At 37.7% G+C, this 20,215-nt stretch overlaps 1 protein-coding gene and 1 pseudogene across 7 annotated transcripts in view; both read left to right on the top strand.

The window, feature by feature from the left end:
- Positions 1-20,215, top strand: part of LOC129733224 (ras-specific guanine nucleotide-releasing factor 2-like) — a 502,518-nt gene that overhangs the window by 289,585 nt on the left and 192,718 nt on the right. The gene's annotated exons all lie outside the window — the stretch shown is intronic.
- Positions 3,760-4,187, top strand: LOC129728945 (histone H4-like; annotated as a pseudogene).

Genomic DNA, 20,215 nt, shown 5'->3' with positions numbered 1-20,215 from the left:
AAAAGAAATGTAATGCCAGAGCTTTCCAACTTTGGAACAGCTTTATTTATAGCGGTAACATTCTGGTTGGACGATCGTTTTCCACAAATTCACCAGGAATAATTTGCACAACACCGGAGAGTCTTTTTTTCTTACTCCGGTCGAAACGTAACGGTTGCTGTCCCGCAATCCACACAATGCAAAAGAAAACTGCATGGAATTCTATGAAGTTTGTTTAGGGTGGACGCACGAATTTTATAGAGCTAAAGTTGGTGGTGGTGTATTTTCTAAAATTGCGGTAATATCGCTGTGTTATGAAGCTTTTGCGATTTTTAGTTCCACCCTCGTCTAAATAGTGCATTCCTCACTAGACTGGAACAAAGAACGAAGAAAATGCTTTCGTTCGGTGGGACGATTCAGTTGAGTTTTTGCTGTGTTGCCTAACATTCAGGAAAAAAAGCTTTCAAACGGGCAAGTGAAAGTAATTCGAGTCTCGCACTGTGAGCTCCAACTGAATGTTTTTCTACGGGTTGGAAATCAAACGTGACAGATTAGGTCTCGGGTTTTGTTTCGCAGAAGCAGACCGAAAAGTTGGTTTATTCTAGCTGAAAGCCGCTTTGGTTAACATGACCGAGATCAGACCGTTGAACTTTTGACCCATAGCGTTAATAACACCGGAAGCATGGAATTGCTGTAAAGTAGTGAAAGAAGCTGCAAATGATTTTTCATGATTATGGTATTTTATAAAAAGTCAGCTTCAAATTTAGTATTTTCAATAGAAGCAGTTTTGAATCAGTAGGTACTTCAAAACATTATTTTTGTCATTTCGCTTGCTAAAAAATCATACAATTGTTTAATGATAAGAAAATTTCTGATTGATAAACTACTGTTTTGTTAGAAAATATAAATTATTATTGAAGTAGGCACTCAAAACCAGAAATGTCGTTTTCGTCTTTTTTAACTTACTCAATTAAGTCAAAACATTCGAAATTTTTTTCTGCAATGACATTTAAAATGAAATCGCTGCAATGTAATTCAGAGTTTAAGTTGTTACCTTAAAGCCTTTCAGGTCAAGGTCAGCACAAGAAATAATTCCAGACTGCAATGGGAAGCCAGATCCATTCGTAATTTTCTCTATTTCCATCGCACGCTAGCCGTTATCGGAACGGAAAGTTGAAATAAGTTAGTTTTCACCATAAACGAATCCCTGACAATATCCTCACGTTTTCACATCGAAATTGCCGCCAACAAAGCAACAATAGGCACAGATGGAAAAGTTCAAACAGATTCGCAATAAAACTTCATAAACTCGAGTGGGACATAAATTTCCCATCTTGAAACCGATTGTGAAGCTTGTTTCCATCCGTTTTCGTCCACTCTTGCCCTGTCGAGCTTGATAAAATTTTCGATCAATAGGGTGGTACCATTTCTTGGCGGAGACACCGCCCTAGCAGTCGATCTGTTTCGGGGACGGTTGGCTCGGAATGATTGGATTATTGTAGGCCGTTCAATCGGAACCAAGCACAAGATTGTACCGAACCGTTCACCTATACCCGAGGGATTTGGGTTCTTGCTCTTGCGGTTGCAATTGTTTGCTGTCGGGCAAAATCCATGCTGAACAGGTCGGATGTTGATGGAAGGGGGAATGAAAATTGAAGTTCGGATCCCGGAACACAAGACAAAAGCTCGAGGAAAATTGAAAGCCCATTTTAGTTTTCCTCTCCCATGCCCCGGCCGGTGTTTCCCACCGCAGTACGGAACCGGATTCTATGTGGCAGTAAAATATCATCTATTGGGTTAAGGATTATTTTGCGAGAAAATATTTAGACAGAGCGTCCATTCCATTCCGTTCCATTCCATTCCATTTCGTTCATCCGACAGTTCTACTGCGAAGCACATTTCGTGTATGTTCGTAGGTAAAATGTACTGTTACAACATGTCACCGGTTTGCTAATATGTTCGGAAACTAGAGCATGCTTAGAAGTTACAGACAGGAAGCGTTCTTTGATTGTTAGGTAACCAATTAATGGCATGTGAGAAGCAAACAATAAATGGGAAGGGTAGAGATGGAATCAAACTCCTAGAATCCACAGGGAAGTGCTTGTTTGGATACATAATTGAACGTCTTTTGCATAGGATGACGCAATGGATGATATTTAATCTTCTGTAAAATCGTAGTCTGGTCACGCTTATTGGAAATTTGATGAATTATGTGATGATTATTTTTCTCAAGAAATGTTTTAAGGTCTATTTCTGGTATCTTCTCAAAGCCTTTTGATTTTTTCGATTGAATGTCGCAGTCGCAGTCACTGAAAATCTGTTTGTTCTTCTGGTTTCTGGAAAACTAATTTTATTTTAAATATTTTCAGAGGTGTAGTCCGAATGACATGAATTACAGAGTCTGTAACTATTATATACTAGTCGAAGTTATTATATACTAGTCGGTTTTAAAATTGTTGTCAGCAAAGTTGTTCTAATAATTATTCTATTTAGGGAACTGCTCCATTATTCATCTCATTAAGCCGATATATACGAAGAATGCACGGATTAAACACCAAATTTTTACGAAATCATTGAACAAATGAACAAAATACGCTTAAGTGCTCTTATGGAATCGTTCAGCATTGTATATTTAGTAAACTTAGCTAGATTTATCCAGAATTTTGTAAAACAAACCATTTTTCACAACGCTTCTATATACGTCTCAAAACTTGAATCACTGCTCAACTATTCATCTCACGACGCCCCTATATTCATCACTCTGTTAATCATGAATGAATCACATTATCATAAATGAACGTACCGCAGCCCGTCGTAGTAGGTTACCTAGATATCCGCTGTAGTTGTTTACGTGCAAAATTGGTAACCTAGGTTACCACTGCAGTGCGCACGATTTAAGTCAATTATGTCAGAATAATTCAACATTTTCAGTATGATTTTTTCGTATTAACAGAAACTGATTTGGCAACTTTTGATTTTCTTCAACGCAGTGAAAACAGATGGAAATACATTCAGTTGAAATTTAGGAATTGCCAAAATTCATCTCATATATTTCTGCTCATTCAAGCTTGTTTTAGGGAATTTGAGGTGAACATTTCAAAGATTAAAGTATTCTTAGTGTAGTGAGTGATTTAGATTCGTGATTAAAATAAAAAGTGGTCCACTAGTGATAAAAGAAACTTTGGTTGGCTGCTGAACGAGTCCCGTTGTAGCCGTATAGAACGATGCGCGGATTTTGCTTTCTGAGGTAGGTGATTGAATTAAATGAGTTTTCGAGTGTAGATGCCCGACTATCATATCAAATTTAGAGCTTTTAAGTGAGTTTTTAAGGATTCTACTTTATGAGAAATCTAAAGTAAACTAAGAAGAATCCATTCCATGGATTAGCAGATTGGTTTAGTTAGAAAATATGTGTTTTTTCCTTTTTTCAATTGTGTTTTCATATTGTATGAGATGAATATATGGGCTGAGATGAATAATGGAGCAGTTCCTATTCTATATAATAATTTTCTAGATATTACGAATAACGAATCAAAGATGTCCAGCTACTTCTGTCCTGGGTAGCCGTTCTCTGGTCACCTCGCGCACCAGCAGATCGTGCATCTACTTCCAATGATCACATTCATCGAGGGCGAGGCCTGCTTTTACCCATGCTGAGCAACCTTAAGCTGGACAGCTAAAGCCCTTGGTCTCCCCGGGACCGCCGTTAGGCATTACTTCAGGGAGAAGTTTCAATTAATCGTTTCAATCCATCGTTCAAACGGTTAACATCGAGTGAAAATGACTGGTCGTGGTAAATGAGGAAAAGGACTCGGTAAAGGAGGCGCCAAGCGTCATCGCAAGGTTCTTCGTGATAACATCCAGGGAATTACCAAGCCTGCTATTCATCGTCTGACGCGTCGTGGAGGTGTCAAGCGTATCTCTGGTTTGATTTACGAGGAAACTGGAGGTGTGCTGAAAGTTTTCCTGACGTGATTCGTGATGCTGTTACCTATACTGAACACGCCAAGCGAAAGGCCGTCACCGCCATTGATGTCGTGTATGCTTCAAAACGTCAGGGACGTACTATATACGGTTCTGGAGGTTTAAAAAAAGTCGAGTGCGAGGCCTACCACGAAATCAACGCCTCTTGCTGGTTTTCTGCTGAAGATGGTTTCGACAGCTCTCTCGTCTCGTCAGACATTATGATTCCATGTCCAGCCCACTGAACCTTGCCACGTTGTATTACCTTCACTATATCAGTATTTTTGTATACCTGGTACAACTTGTGATTCATGCGCCTGGGTCACACTCCATCTTCCAATTTACCGCCAACTAAAAACTCCGAACACTCGTCGATCAGTTTTCTTCAGCGTCCATGCTTCATGTTCGTAAAAAAAACCGGGATGATCACCGTTCTATACAGCGCTAGCACCAACACCACCGGAACTCCCACGCTTTCTGCCAGCCACCTTGTACTTTGCTTTGGTAGAGTTAATGGTAAATCCCAACCTTGCCGCTTCCCTTTTAAAAGATCTCAAGGTCTCCACCATGACCGTTCGGCCGATACCGATGATATCAATGTCATCCGCAAAACCAAGGAGCTATGAGATTTCGTGATGATCGTACCGTTTCTTTGCACATTTTCTCTTCGTACTTCACCTTTGAGGGCGATGTTGAACAGTAAGTTTAAGAGCGTATCCCCCTGCTTCCATCTTTCATCTAACGTTACGAACGCGACTGAGGTCTCGCGAGCTCTCCACTCGCATGACTCTCCAGCGTCATACGACTCAGCTTAATTAAATTCGTTGAAAAGCCGTGTTCCAGTCTTCTCACTGAGTCGCATGCTGCCCTAAAACCTACAAGCAGATGGTGAGTTTGCAAGCTATGCTCCCGGAACTGATCAAAGATCTGTCGCAGGATGAAAATTTGATCTGTCGTGGATCGCCTCCTGTCGAAAACCAACCTGGTATTCACCGACGAAGGATTCCGTCAAAGGTCTCAATTTGAAGAACATGATACTAGAGAGCACCTTATTAGCGGAGTTGAGTAACGTAATACCCAGATGGTTATTGCAACCATCCAGTCGATGACCCTTCTTGTAGACTGAGCCTTTGAGGTCTTTCAACCAGTTGTTCTGCATTTGTTCATCCGCCCAGATGCTCAGTAAGATCTGGTGGATCTCATGGTACAGCTGTTCGTTTGCCATTTTTAGAAATTCGGCCGAGATACCATCCTTCTCAGCGTCATTTTTCAGCTAACTAATCACCTTTTCAACCTCCTCCTGTGTTTGTAGCTACACAGCTTGTTTGTCACACACACTCCTCATCCTGTTTTTGTTTCGCTCATCTTGCTCCGTTCAATAGCACTGAAAGTATTCTTTCCACCTGGCTGCAACCGTCGGTTAATCTGTAAGCAGGATGCTCTCCTTGTCATTACACATCACAGGCACAGGAAAATTCCAGCTGACTCTATTGACTGTTTTAAAGGAGCCCCGTACGTCTTTTTCAGCTCTGTTTCGACGCGTAGCCGCAGTGAGCATGCGACTCCTGGCACGAGTTTTGTCGTCTGCCACTCTATGGCAATCGGCATCAAACCAGTCGTTACGCTGTCTTCTACGCGACTGACCTAAGTAGGCAGTAGTACCTACTTTCTTTCTCGCAATTTTTCCAATGGCACCGTGAATACTGTGTTAATACTCCACAGCCCAATCAGGTTTTCCACTCGATCCTCTTGCTGTTCACCGATCCGTTGATCCAGCTATCTGGCGTATTCTTCTACCACGCCGTCAGCTTTTATCTGCTGTATGTTGAAACGCATCGTCCTCTTTGTGCCAGACAGCCGTACGCGGATCTTACAAACGACGAGATAATGGTTAGAGTCCCTGAAAAGAACTAACATAGGTAACATCCGAAAAGTGCCAACCGTCATTCAATACGCGATCGGTCGGTTTCTTCATTTGAATGCCTCTAGGTGTATTTCCAAATTTTCAAACGTGGAGAAATGGAGCTACATAATATGACCATTCCTCTGGCAAAGTTTATTAGCCTCAAAACGTTTTTATTGGTTGACGAGTGGAGGCTATGTTTGCATCTCAGATGAAGACTTTTACGTCGTGTTTTATTTACTCGATATAGATTCGTTACGCTTTTCATAGAACTCATCTTTGATGTCATCGGACTTATCGTTTGTCAGTGCGCAGGTGACTGTTGTTGAAGTAGCTGCGGACCTCCACCGGATAACTACTGTTTTCTAATATTCCACCGATTTCGACTCCCTGCCGCTGTAGTTCTCGAGCAGGCAAGCCAGCTCACATCGATCAGACGTCAAAAGTTCCTAGTTTCCAATCGTTTATCGTTTTCTGTTTCTAATTTCGTTGTTTGTGGTTAGGAAAGGTTTCAGTATGCTACGTTACCAGAATCACGATACCTATATCCTGCTGATGTGGTGCTATCTTAGGCTGGCGGGATACAGCATTTCATAATTCATCCGAGTGCTTAGGGTCAAACGCTGTCGTACGCCGCCCCCAAAATGGAGACACAAACACGTTGGACCCCGCTTCCCAGTTAGCATAGGATCAAAGTTTCCATTGGCAGTTGGTTTCCCGAATTTCGTTAAGGGGTGATATCTACCAAAAAAAAATTGTTTCGCCATTTTGTTATAATTGGCCTGAGGGACCATACTTAAATAACGTAGCATTCTTGGGGGGAGGGGGGATATCATCGTTTTTTGACGAGCTGTGACAAGGGTGGGGGAGGTGTTGGATTGAAATCGACGTAGCATTTATTTTGAAAGACCATTTTTTACAGAAAAAAAGGATACTAAAAATATTGGGTTGAGTCATAAGTAATTTCGGTTTTGAACAAAACATTCCAACACTTGTAATTTCAACCAATTGTCTTTACTCCAACCATCTCACCTGATTACCATTCGATAGTAGACACTTCAATTGTCTTTACCAAAATTACGAATAACTGAATTAATTCAGTAGTGATCATATAACAGTGGATGAAAGATGGAACAGAAAAGTGAGGAATGTCGGTCCATTCAATTGTTCTATTACTGGAAAGGGAAGAACGCAATACAGGCACATTAAAAATTGTGCGAATAGTACGGTGCAGACTGCTTAACAGAACGCCAATGCCAGAATTGATATGCAAAATTTCATTCTTGTAATTTTAATGTAAAAGATGCGCCACGTTCAGGAAGACCCTTCAGGTTGTAGCTGAGGATGACAAAATAAACGCAATAATCGAGCCAAACCGCCATTACACGACGCGAGAGATGGCAAAAGGTCATCGACAAAATAGGACAACACATAACTGAAAGAAATTATTTCCGTCAATAAAAATATTGCCTATGAATATCAAAGAAAAACCGAAATGACTTATGACTTAACCCAACACACTAAAACATTGCACAAAGTTTTGCAGCGATTAGTTTTAGTTTTAGTTTTTTTGCGAATTCCAGAACGTTTTCTGTGTTTTCTACAGACATAGATTACGTGAAGTTGTATAAACATATTTCCTTCTCGTACCAAAACACAAACCCTTCGAAGCAGAAGGCATTAATCCAGAGCGAAGTTGACATCATACGAAATGCTGTCACAAGTGTATGAGTGATAAATTAATTGAATTGTACATGGTAATTTTTTTCAAGTAATTTTTTGTATATATGTTACCACTTGTATTTTTGTACGTTTTTCTCAATGCCGGAGGGGGGGGGTAATCAAATACTACGTTTTTTTAGGGGAGGGGTTAAAGTTTTGTGACCAAATGCTACGAGAGGGGAGGGGGATTTGAAAATCATGAAAAAATTGCTATGTCATTTAAGTATGTTCCCTAAATCATGCTAAAACTATCCAAGAATCAAAATCTACATCGTCCAAGTACAGATCTAAACTCAAAGCTCGTTTAAATCAATTTTTATCGAACAACTTTTATACTCCAAAATCACATTTTTCGTTTAATTTGGCGATGCTCGTTTTTCTTTTTCTTTCGAGGCTTTGTAAACTTGCAGAAGTTACTTATGCTCGTTATCGTGTTTCAATTTTTAAGTATAGAGATCTCTGTATCAAGTTTCGACCGTTATGGCGTCTCTACAGAACGTGTTTACTCACAATTTCCCTTTGTTTAGTCGATCAGCCGTTCTCGTTGTGTAATTTTTTGTTTGAGTTTTTCTTTACTTTTTAACTGTGAGTTATATTCAAAAGTTCTCAAATATGAGTGACAAGTTTGAGTTTTGCATGGGATCAGGTGCCAACTGTGTTAAAGTCACTGAACATCGCATGTCTGATATCGCGAAAGAGGCTAGGCGCAGCCTCACATCAGATAACAAAAAGGAAAAAGAGGAAAATAAAACCTAGGAATGACAACTTTACGGCGCAGGGATAGCTGACTGAAGGAAAAAAATATCAGGGGTTTTATTACTGCAATTCTTAAGATTTATAGCATTTTGGAACTTTAAAGGCGTTTTTCTCAAAACCGTGTTTTCAAAATCGGTAAACAGTAGAACTGAAAAAGTTTATATCAGATTGATTTGAAATTTTAACTGTAACTTTTTTATTAGATTATCTAGTGAAGTGCACACGATTTTAGCGATTGATTAACAACAACTAAAGTTATAAACAATCAAAGTCGATTTTTTTGTCGAAACAGAACTTTTTTTTCAAACCGTTGCCGTTTTGCAAAGAAAAATTCTAAAAATATAATCATGTGTACTTCACTAGCGACACTTATGTAGATAATGAAAAATTTTTTGTTTTGGTTATAAAGTGGAGTTAGGCACGACTTCTACTGCTCGCCGCGGAACAACTTAAAAAAGCGGTTCACGGCAATCCCTGCACAGCCGCCATTTTGTAACAAAAATAGCAATAATTTTTTTTCTATTTTGCAAGAGTTGCTCAATCCAATGATATATTATTTATATACCTTACATCTCAAATGTCCTATGAAAAAAAAATCATGAAAAAAGCCATGTTTTTTTGAGCATTTGGTAGATATGACCCCTCAAGGTTATTCGTATCCCGGTCGGCAACTAGTGGAACTTGGGATCAAATTTGCGGTACGTAAATGAGTGATGGGGAACCTCATTCCAAATCTTGGCAACTCCCAGTGTAGTGCCTTAACCATTGCTTCGCCACCGTGTTTCAACAGCTCGCTGGGGAGTTGGTCAGTTCCAGCTGCATTGTTATTTTTTAGCCGGCTGGTCTCCTCCTTAACCTCCTGGAAGTCAGGGCCTTGAATTCTGTGATCATCTGAGCATACACCAAGGTCTCATTCGTCGTTGTCCTTTGCTACATCGCCGTTGAGGTGCTCGTTGTGGTACTGGTTCCACCGTTTATTCACCTTACATTTGTTAGTGGAAAGATTGCCGTCCAGGTCCCTGCACATGTCGGCTTGTGTTGCATACACGCGAAACGTACATTGCACAGTGGTCCAATAAGGCAAAAAATGGAACCTAATTCCATAGCGCCTTTCACCTTCATCCTAGGTTAAGAGTGTCTTCAGAACAATTGTTTGTATAAATGACCCGCTAAATTCCAAATTTTCAATAATTTAGAAAAGTTTACTAAACTAGAAATAAAAAAAATAGCATTTTTGTTTTGGGAGAGAGAGTAATGGTTTATTCAGGAAAGTTGTACAAGATTCAAAAATATGAAACTTGGTTGAACAAATGGTAAAATCAATACGAAGTTATAAAGTAAATATTTTAAAATTTACCTTGAATTTAGTTTTTTGTATTTAACTTTTGTTAGTTGCATTTAAGTGTTGTTCGGGCAAGTAGAATTATGATGTCAACACTTTTCCTTGAAGTTAAACTGAAGTCTTACAAACTCTAATTGGTTCCATTTGTTCCGATCCACCCAGATTAGAGTGCGGCGAGCCTATATTACAGTATGTTTTCATATAACAAGAATACTTACTTTTTTGGGTTGAGAGATAAAGGAATAGTTTATTTGGCAATGTTTTAGAACGTGCAAAAATATAAAACTTCTTTGAACAAACAAAATACCTATCTTCATTAAGTTCAGAGTTACAGAGTATTTTATTTAAAAGTTACTTGAAAGTTTGTTTTTAGTACTTAACTTTTGTTAGTTACATTTTACAAGGAAACGTTGTTCTAAAGAAGCATTTGAGCATACAAAACACACGTTTTCGTTGAAGAACACTCGTATCCAGGACTTTTCTTTAAAAAGTTATAGCATATTTTGACTTATTAACTTATACGTCTTGAAGTTATTGAAAAAATGAATTAAAATACTTTCTAAGGAAAAGTCTTGGAGATGCCTTCTTTTGTGGGCCTTAACAATTCCTCCGAACGATACTTTCGTGTTTAATGCTTAATACGAAAAGCTAAATTTAAGATAAGTATTATATAATATACTTTATAACGTTTTACCGAATTAATATAGAATTTTCATTTGTTTAACAAAGTTTCATATTTTTCAATCTTCCACACAGGGTGGAGAAATATACTGGTACGCTACAGTATTCACACGACAGTAGCAAGATTTTTGTAATTACCACTGTGGAATGAAACACTACGCGACAGTAGCCGCCACAAAAGTTTCATACGATCTGCTTTTATATCTTGCTTTTTGTCACGAATTCAATATGAACAAAAATTCTCTCGCTCACTTCTCTTTATATTGTTGTCATTATATTGACAATCTCTGGCTCGTGTGTTGTTGACTGTAGCATTTATTACGTATTGCATTTATTACGAATTGAAGTGGAATCAATTTACTTAGCATCGATTTTTATTTGGGTCCGAGAACGGTAATTGAATTTGCAAGATTCATGTTTTTATTGTCCTGCCATTGCTTAAATATACTAAATTTGGATGAGACTTGCGCTACAGCGAACTATTTTCGAATTAAAAAGTTTTGATGCTGGGGTTTAAATCTTCTGGTGGTGGTTTTCGGCAGTACATACATAGAAATTATTTATTTTCCATCTTATTATTGTACTAAACTGTCGCATGGTTGCTAATTATTATCATTCGCACTATGCGACAGTCGAGATATCGAAGCGGCCGGAGATCGGCACAAAAGAGAAACGTCAACCATCCGTGTTGGCTTCTAGTCACACGATTCTCTCAAATAGAGAAGCGTACAGTTGAACGCTGCTGTCGCAGTCTTCAAGAGAGGCAACAGTAATTTTCGATTCGGTGTCATGCAAAAATGTCAACTGTTCGACACACTGCTTCTACAACTTCTAGAATTGAATAAACTATTCCTCTATCTCTTAACACAAAAATGTCAGTTTTTTTTATTTTTAGTATAGTAAACTTTTCATAATTTTCGACAATTTGCAATTACGCCGGACATTCATACAACAATTGTTTCGAAAACATTGTTTAGCTAGGATGAAGGTGGAAGGCGCTATGGAATTGAGTTCCACTTTTTGACTTAGTGGACCACTGTGCATTGGTTGCATTGGAAATGCATGGTGGTTTTATTGAAATTATTATTAAAATTATTGAAACGGTCCATCCATATGTACTCATTAATACAACATCACAATCCACAGTTCTGCGGTAATTCCAATAAATGAATCAGAATCATCAGTATAAACTAGGGATGATCGAAAAGTGTTTAAGTCTGGAAGTAATGAATGTCGCAAACGTGCGTGAATGTCTGAGCAATGTTGATTGGAGTACCTATGAGGAATATGAAAAGCAGGTGGTAGTAATGGTTGATTTACTTCGATCAGTTGGTGTTTCGGTTGTCGGTTCTCGCGATATCGCGAAATTTAAAACTGGGTGAATTTCAACGCCTATATTTTGTTATTTCACCATGTGCGATATTCTTTCCGGTCATACTTCTGTGGTGATAAAACGTGCTAAGTGTAATCACAAATATCCTTCTGATTTAATTAAGCAAAGAAGCAAAGGCTTGGTACTACATTCCGATTCTGAACATGACCTTATGTTTACTATACACAGACTTCGCAGCCAACCGTTTAGTATACAGGACAATTGCGGGGCTAGCGCTACGATCCTACTGACACTAACAGTCTCTCCCGAGTAGGGTGGTCGATATTACCGACTTTTCGAAAAACCGGTATTTCGGTATTCATAAAAATAAAAACCGGTAAAACCGGTAAAAACCCGGTATTTTTATTTTTTTTCCAGATTAATACAAACCAGGGGTGACTCATGGCCTTTAAACCTACTTTTTCAACTACAAAATTCTTAAAATCATAGTTTCGGGAAGTAATGATTTCTGCCCCAGTCTTATACAAAAACCTACCGAAGTAAGCCACTGCCGAAGACGTTACCTACATAAATTTAAATTTGAAATTTATTTTTTGTTTAGCGTCTCAGGTTGCATCTATATATGGACGTGTCGCTGCATGATTATGTTTTTGCATTTATGAGTATCTATGCTTCATTACGATCCAGATTTGTTTTTGTAAGATTAAAACCTCTGCGACCATTGTTTTGATCTCTTGTGGTATACGATCCAGATACAACACTGGATAACAGTGTTTGAAAAACTCCAATGAATGAATCTAGTGAAATGATTACGAAGAACATAATTTCAAAACACATGTAATAACAAAAAACAAGAAATCACGATCAGACCTGACCTGGTAAATACTTCTTTATTCTGCTCGATGCTCTTTAAACAGTTCGTCCAAATTATTTATTATTATAATTATTTTATTAACTTTAGCTCCTGATGGAGAAACGAAAAATGTGGCATATGAACAAGTTTGTAACTGAAATATAAATAAATATTTGAAATGAGAGGTTGGTAAAAAATATATATAAAAATATAGAAAATGATAGAAAAAGCAGAAACTTTTACACGAGTAAGGCTGAGTACATTCAGCTAGATGCTAATAAAAGCCTGCTGCGATACGGGCGACGAAGCTTTGACCATGCTACAGCCTACAGCTATTCAAATTTCAATTTTTCAAGGAGCAGTAAATTTTAGGATGAAATTCTTCATTGGTTGATTATTTCATCCTGTGAACACTTTGTATCAACAAAAAATAAATTCCTGATCCAAATTTTATTTATTTATTTATATTTATTTATTATTTTTAAATAGCACAAAATGAATAATATTTTCGCTGACATGATTGTGATTACTGCCTCAAACTATGATTTTCGTAATTTGTTGTTAAACTAGTAGGTTTAAAACCCACGCGTTGCCTCTGTGAGTATGAATGTGTAAAGAGACTTAAACAATGAATGTGTTGCTTTATTGATATGAAGTTTTTTGACATATTATCGATACACACAAACACATCGTCTGAATCCGAGCAGATTGTTAGAAAATAACAAAAATTGATACATAGGTAAGGGTAAATTAATATTTAATGTTGCTTCTGTCTAAATGTATTTATTATACAGGATGTTAGGGAGCTCACATAAAATCCTTTAAGGGGCGATATTTGATGAGAAAAAAAATCCTTCTACGCATATGGTCAAAATTCAACTACTGCAGAGTTATTCACTATTTTCAGTTTTCGGTTATGTTTGCCTTTAACGAGCAGAAATTGTAAATTTTTGAGACACTATTGATTACGAAATTTTTCTCAGCTCTCTAAGAGCACCAACATAACTGAGCTAGCTATCATACTTCTTGTGACAGACCTCGTTGAAGGTGAACATAACCGAAAACTAGAAAAAGAGAATAACTCTTCAGTAGTTAAATTTTGACCATATGCGCAGAAGGATTTTTTTCATCAAATAGGGTCCTCAATCACCCCCTAAAGGATTTGATTGAAAGTGAGCTACCTTACACCCTGTATACATCATCATGTGATTTGTAACGCCTACCTAAGTGAGTAGCATTCATTAGCCTAACAATGATTTATGAATATTGTGACAAGTTTTTTTTTCAATTTAAAGAAAATACCGAAAATACCGGTTTTTTCGCCTCTCCAATACCGGTATTTCGGTAGTGAAAAAAATATCGGTTTTACCGGTTTTTGTTTTACCGGTAAACCACCTTACTCCCGAGTCAAGATTCGAACCTACGACGACTGGCTTGTTAGGCCAGCATCGTACCTCGAGACCAGCTGGGGAGGTTGATTTAATTACTGAAGACAAAAAGAGCTGCTCTAAAGCGTGTTGAAAGCTGCACAAAGGGAAGAATATCAGGTTTACTTGAACAAAATACAGCAGAATTTGAAAACTGACCCTTAAACTTTCTGGAATTCCGTCAAGGAGATATTTACGTCAAGGAAATATTAGGAAATCCGCTACAGATACTCAATTGTCGACAAGCCTTTTTGCTGAACATTTCACTAGTGTCTCTGCAGAGCAGCCCTCATGTGTCTGTATACCTTCTCTCGAAAATGGCTTGAAAATAATCCATGTATCTAAAATTGATGTCAAAAATGGAATCCACAAACTCGACACTACCTCGTCGTCTGGCCCAGAGACTCTCTCAAGCATTCAACGCGCCACTGGCTTCCGGACTGCTACCCTTTGATAGGAAAAGTCCAGTATGTGAAAGTCGCGGGACACGCTTGTGCCTCGTTCACTGTAAATTCCGGTGTACCTCAAGGAAGCCGCTTAGGACCGCTGTTATTCGTACTCGTGCTGATCAATCTTCCAGACGAATCACCTTATGGTATAACTGACTGATGCTGATGAAATGAAAATTTTCTTATCCATCAAAACAAATAGTGATTGTCTTAAATTACAACTGAACATGGAAAGTTTTGGACAATTCTGATCGGATAGTGGCCTAAACGTTAACGTTTGTTCAGTTATGACATTTTCTCGTAAAATATCCTTGCTCGAGGTCAATGGAAGTGATCTACCACGTAAAGAAAGTTCGCGATCTAGGCGTTCTATCTGAAGGATCACTTTCGATTACTAACCATATTAACAATGTAGTAACAGACAACTTAAGGGGCCCCTACGCTTGAAAGTAATTAATTTTCGTGATTATTTTTCAGATGTATAGAGTAAAATGAAGTGTTCGGGTATTTTGGCTATTGATTAAGGTATATTTGAAGATTTATGTTTCATATCGTGGATGCAAATATAGTGAATATTACGCTGTTGGCAACTAGAAACGTGGATGCTCTTTCTAAATCAGTACCTAACTGGTGGTATGATTTTTTCAGCATCTACTAAAGAGATTTGGCTGAAATTTTGTTCCAACATGTAAAAAAGGATTATCTGACTTGTAATATAGCCGTTTTAAAAATTTCTAAAACTGTCATAATGGCGGCCATTTTAGTAAATGAATAATTTTTTCTCATGAAAAATCACCAAAATCATTACACCAAATTACCTTCGGAGAGCCTTTCTTTTGACAAATATACATTATGAGAAAAACATTTTAGTTTAGTTTATTTATTTTGGGCAAAACAGGCTGTAGACCCGTACCCTGGTGTTATTTTTGGCTCACAAGAAATAACCTTTTTTCAATGTAAAAAAGTTTTTCGTAAGGACTTTTGTGCATATATCTGTACTCAGACTACTAACCACCAGAGATCATCAAAGGTTAGTAATTGTTTGAATGATTTTTTCAATATTTTTGAGTATTTTCAAAAACACGTACTGTGCGGGTAAAATGGACAGCCCATAGTGATGGTAGCAAAATTGTGCAAATTTCTATTTAAAACTATAGATGTTGTGTGATTGTATCGGAAAACGCAAAATTAAACCTGGACCGATAAACAGACGGCAGCGGCTAAGCGTGGAGAAAATTGAGAATAGCTTAGGGTGTCCATTTTATCACCACTTCCCCTAATGGTAACATTGTAACGTTACATTTCATTTCAAATTTATGACATGTGGTCGTCGTCAGATTAGTTTAGACAATCTCCGGCGCATGTAGTCATAACAAATATTCACGATAAGAACTGACAATGAATCAGATGAGCTACCGAAAGGGCAATCAAGTTTGCTATCATGACAATTATACTATTGGCTAGTTTATGCACGAGAAACTTCAAAAAAGTTCGAAGCCATCGTGACAATTGTATTGATTAGTTTACGTACGAGAAACTTAATAAAGTCTACGAAATACATTGTTAGTTGTTGTTGTTTATTAGCGATTTCCGAATTCTGAACTATTTTTATTCCTATTATCTGGGCTGAGGACAACAGTTCATAGTAAAACAAAACCGCAGAAGTAGATAACGACAAGGTGCTTCGATGGAGTTGACTCAGCGGAATGAAGATTTATTTCCCTGGTTCGTATTTCATCGACAACAGTCTGCTGGCAGCTAGCCTGCACCACAACTCGGCTTCGCTCGTACAGTTATAATTATTTTGTCCCCGAGGACACGGCGGATGCGACCAGAACGGCAGAGGAGAAGATTGATTACGATATTATCGCGCTAATCCTTCCATCTATAGCTATGGCAAACAAGCAACTGCATCAGTGGCGTGAGTGAATGAGGAGTTCAACTTAAGCGGTCATCCATTTCTTAGAGTAAAAGACTTTCTACGTCCCTGATTTAGTAAAAGCGAAGAGGTTGCTATAGAATGCAACAACAGTCTGTAATATCTTAGCATCACTGTTGAGTCATTGAGAAATAGTTTAGAGATAGGTAGAGATTTATACAAGGACAAGTTTGCCGATAACTAAATGCTCCTGCTTAGTCGTTGGGTTGCATTGGTTTGGTTGTAATAAATCCAGTTTACTCAGTCTGCGATTAATGGTTACTTGTAAAAGGTTTTGGTTTTTACTCGCGTCTCAAATTATTTCAACCATTTTTTCGAGGTAAATAAATGCGACTTGAATAGAGTCCATTATAATTGCACAAAAGCAATAATCAAAACTATATGCCATCGCTTTGATATATAATACAAATAAATGATACATTCCCTTTTCTCATTTGCAGGTACGTCTTCACATACGAAGTAAATGAAATAGGACAGTAGAGTAAGTACTCTATTACTGTATGAATTATTGCATTATGAATAAAGTATAGCATAAACAGTTACACAAATTCGAGGCTTAAGCTCGTAGCTCTAGTGCGTCGAGATCTAATTATAAGTTGATACTCAAAAGCCGCTTGTTTACAGACAACTGTTACTGTCTTGATCAAGTCGGAAAGATAAAAGAAATGTGAGTGCAAAATTTACTAAGGAGAACCGCAGAAAAATTGACGTGTTTGACATTCACTTTTGTCATAAAGTTCCTAAAACTTTAATATGATTATTAGCAGCAAGTTAGGATGCAGACATCCTTCTGATGCAACATTACCTGCACATAAATACTCGACACTTCTTCAACTTCTACCTTTCTACAGCAAAGCTAACACGGAAAGTAACACAATCTAATGACATCTGGCCTCCAGAAGTCATAACTCTAAATGTATACAAAAGAACACCTACTAGGAAGTCCTAAATTTTTTTTACTGGGTACGTGTTTGTAAGTTAGAACATAAAAAATCTGACTTAATACTTTGTGCATATTGCGCTGAGCTCGTTAAATCCGTTTCAACTCGTGCTAACCCCCAACACAGAACACACTAGTTCAAGCATTTTTGCTTGATGAAAAATATTTTGAATGTAAACAATGATTGAGCTAAAATTTGCGTTGGCTTAGTCATATTTTTGAAATAGTCTGTATGAGTATATATCAAAGCAATGGATCTTGGCTCTATGGGTAAAGAAGATATCTGTAGCTCTACTTCACATTATGATAACGTATGAAATAATGAAAACAGTGGAGTTCTTAACGAATGCACCCGATGACCTAGATACTGACTCACCAAAAACCGTGAACCATCGGTATTCTCTTCACACCCAAAACGCTGAAAAACGCCAAAAGATTTCCCTATCCTGATAGAACACGAAAGCAAGCTTAAATTTATCGCTAAAGTTTTCTTGGCAAAGCCCTTTCACCGGGACAATCCATTAAACATCATCTATTGTGCATCGTTCTGGTGGGGCTCCTGGAGCACTGTTTGTGAAAATTTCGCTCCTAATTTGTAGACGATGTTCTCGAGCGGTTTCCTTCCTGACGGAAAATTTGTGCACTATCTTGGACCGCATCCCTTCGGGCGCATCGATTCGGAATGCATTTCTCCATCAGCGTTAATTTGCGTTCGCAACCATCACCACCATCAAGCACTGCGGGAATCCATTCAAAAGCTTGTACTAGACAGTGAAATGCATTGGCCGATGGTCCTTGCGATGTTCCATTGCGTGATAAAAGAAAAGTTGATTGAATTTACCTCTTACCGCGCTGAAGCGATGTAACTGTTTGCTGACTTGAAAATTGAGCAACCGTGTCGATTTCCCGCCATGCGAACTTCCGAGTTTCCGAGGTGCTGGAGGTTATCACCGCGGGCGCAATGTGCAATCTGAAATTTAATGTGCTCCGGATGAACTTTACAATGGTATTTTCGTTACCCCGAGCGTTCGGTGTAAAAGGCAGAGCCGCACTCAAGATGTATATAGAAGATTGTATGAATATAAATTAGGCAATGACTTTTTCTTCCATTTGACTATTCAATAAAATTTGTAGTATTTTTCAAGGCAACTACGGTTTTAATTTTACTATCAGTCTTGGGCAGTTATATAAAGAATTATTTATTATTAATTTTATAAGTAATGTTGATTTGGAAATTACTTGTCTGCAATCTATTCGTGTGATCCGGAGAAATCTTTTTTTTTTATAGACAAATTCTAATGAAAAGTTTGCTTAAGTTATACATAATAGCCGTTCGCGAGAAAATGTATCATTCAATTGGCCTTAGTTTCAGACTAAGAAGAACTGATAGATACTTCGTTTCGTTGATTATAATCACGCAATCGATTTTTTGCGCTTCTTCACCTCCAAATTCTGTTTTGCTTTCTTGTTCGGTACAATCTTTGTCCTGAATCTTCTTTCTACTCGGGCCGAAAAGTATTTGACCTAGCAAACCTGTTACAAATTCTATTTTCATTTTAGGTAATGGTAAGAATTTAAAAGGAAAGAGGGAAAAATCAAACCGGTTTGTTAATATTATTGGTTTCAACTTAGCGACAATGAGTGTCGTCAAAAAGCAAGCCAAATGATGAAAAATAAAAATAATGTGTTATTTTTTAACATTATTTTGCATGCAAGTTACAAACATCATTGTAGTGTTTTCAGGTTTATTTTCGAACCTTTTGTCCATTCTAGAATCGAATCGAAAATCTCCCAGATGGTCTCGAGGTACGATGCTGGCCTAACAAGCCAGTCGTTGTAGGTTCGAGTCTCGTCTCGAGAGAGACTGTTAGTGTCAGTAGGATCATAGCGCTAGCCCCGCAATTGTCCTTTACACTAAATAGTCGGCTGCGAAGTCTGTGTATAAATAAACAGAAGGTCAAGTTCCGAATCGGAATGTAGCACAAGGTAAAAAAAAGAATCGAAATACCCGAAGGGTAATCTATCATGATCCGACCAGACTATTTTCAAGGTACATCGCTTTTCATGTCACATTTTCACCATTAATATAACATGTAATCATAAATAATATATATTTATCGGAAAAGTCTATCTGTCTAGTTTACAAAAATAACAATTTATAGCAAATCTGACGTAAATTCATTTAAATATATCGTTTTTCCTGACCATAGAATTTGTATCATGATCGGACCAGGGTAAATCATGATCGGACCAAAAAATGTATCATAATTGGACCAGTGTGCTTCTGAGACTTCAAGCGATATCGCTTCGCGTGCTGACTCTACCAGCACAATTTTGAGAAACGATGTATGACCAACTTGTAGTCCCCAAGTAGTACTACAAATTTCCGAATATTGCAATGCTCTAACTTTTATACCTGGAGTGCGATATTCAGCCAATGGTACTTGTTACGGGAATTATTTCACGGTGAAATATATATTACTCTCATGCTCACTTCATTTTTTGAGACCTATTTCCGATTCCATCTAAAGTGAAGTAAAAAAATTAACTCCGTAAAGTGAGATTGACAGTGCAGTGAAAATAAGAGTGTGACAAGTGAAATGAGTTTCCCAGCACAAAAATTTCTAAGTCCTAGAAAGTCAAGTTTTTTCAATATTTTTTTTTCTCGAGAAAACACCAGATCTCGGCGTTTTACGCAAGTCTAAGATTTTTGGTATCAACAAAAATTTCCATATTGATAATTGCATGAACTGTGCCTTGCGTCATCAGTTGAAAAAATGAGACTCAAAGCGACCAATTTGAGACACTACTTCCTTAAGTTCGATTGAGTTGAAATTTTGTATGAGGACATTTTTCGGAGAGACGAAACTTTTAAGCCTTATCGCTAAACGAAATTCGAAGATTACTTTTTTGCTTTACCTTTTCTTT

Source organism: Wyeomyia smithii, chromosome 3 (assembly GCF_029784165.1).
Source record: "Wyeomyia smithii strain HCP4-BCI-WySm-NY-G18 chromosome 3, ASM2978416v1, whole genome shotgun sequence".
NCBI lineage: Eukaryota > Metazoa > Arthropoda > Insecta > Diptera > Culicidae > Wyeomyia > Wyeomyia smithii.
The sequence above is the reverse complement of the archived record's forward strand: the minus strand, read 5'-3'. Positions and strand labels throughout refer to the sequence as shown.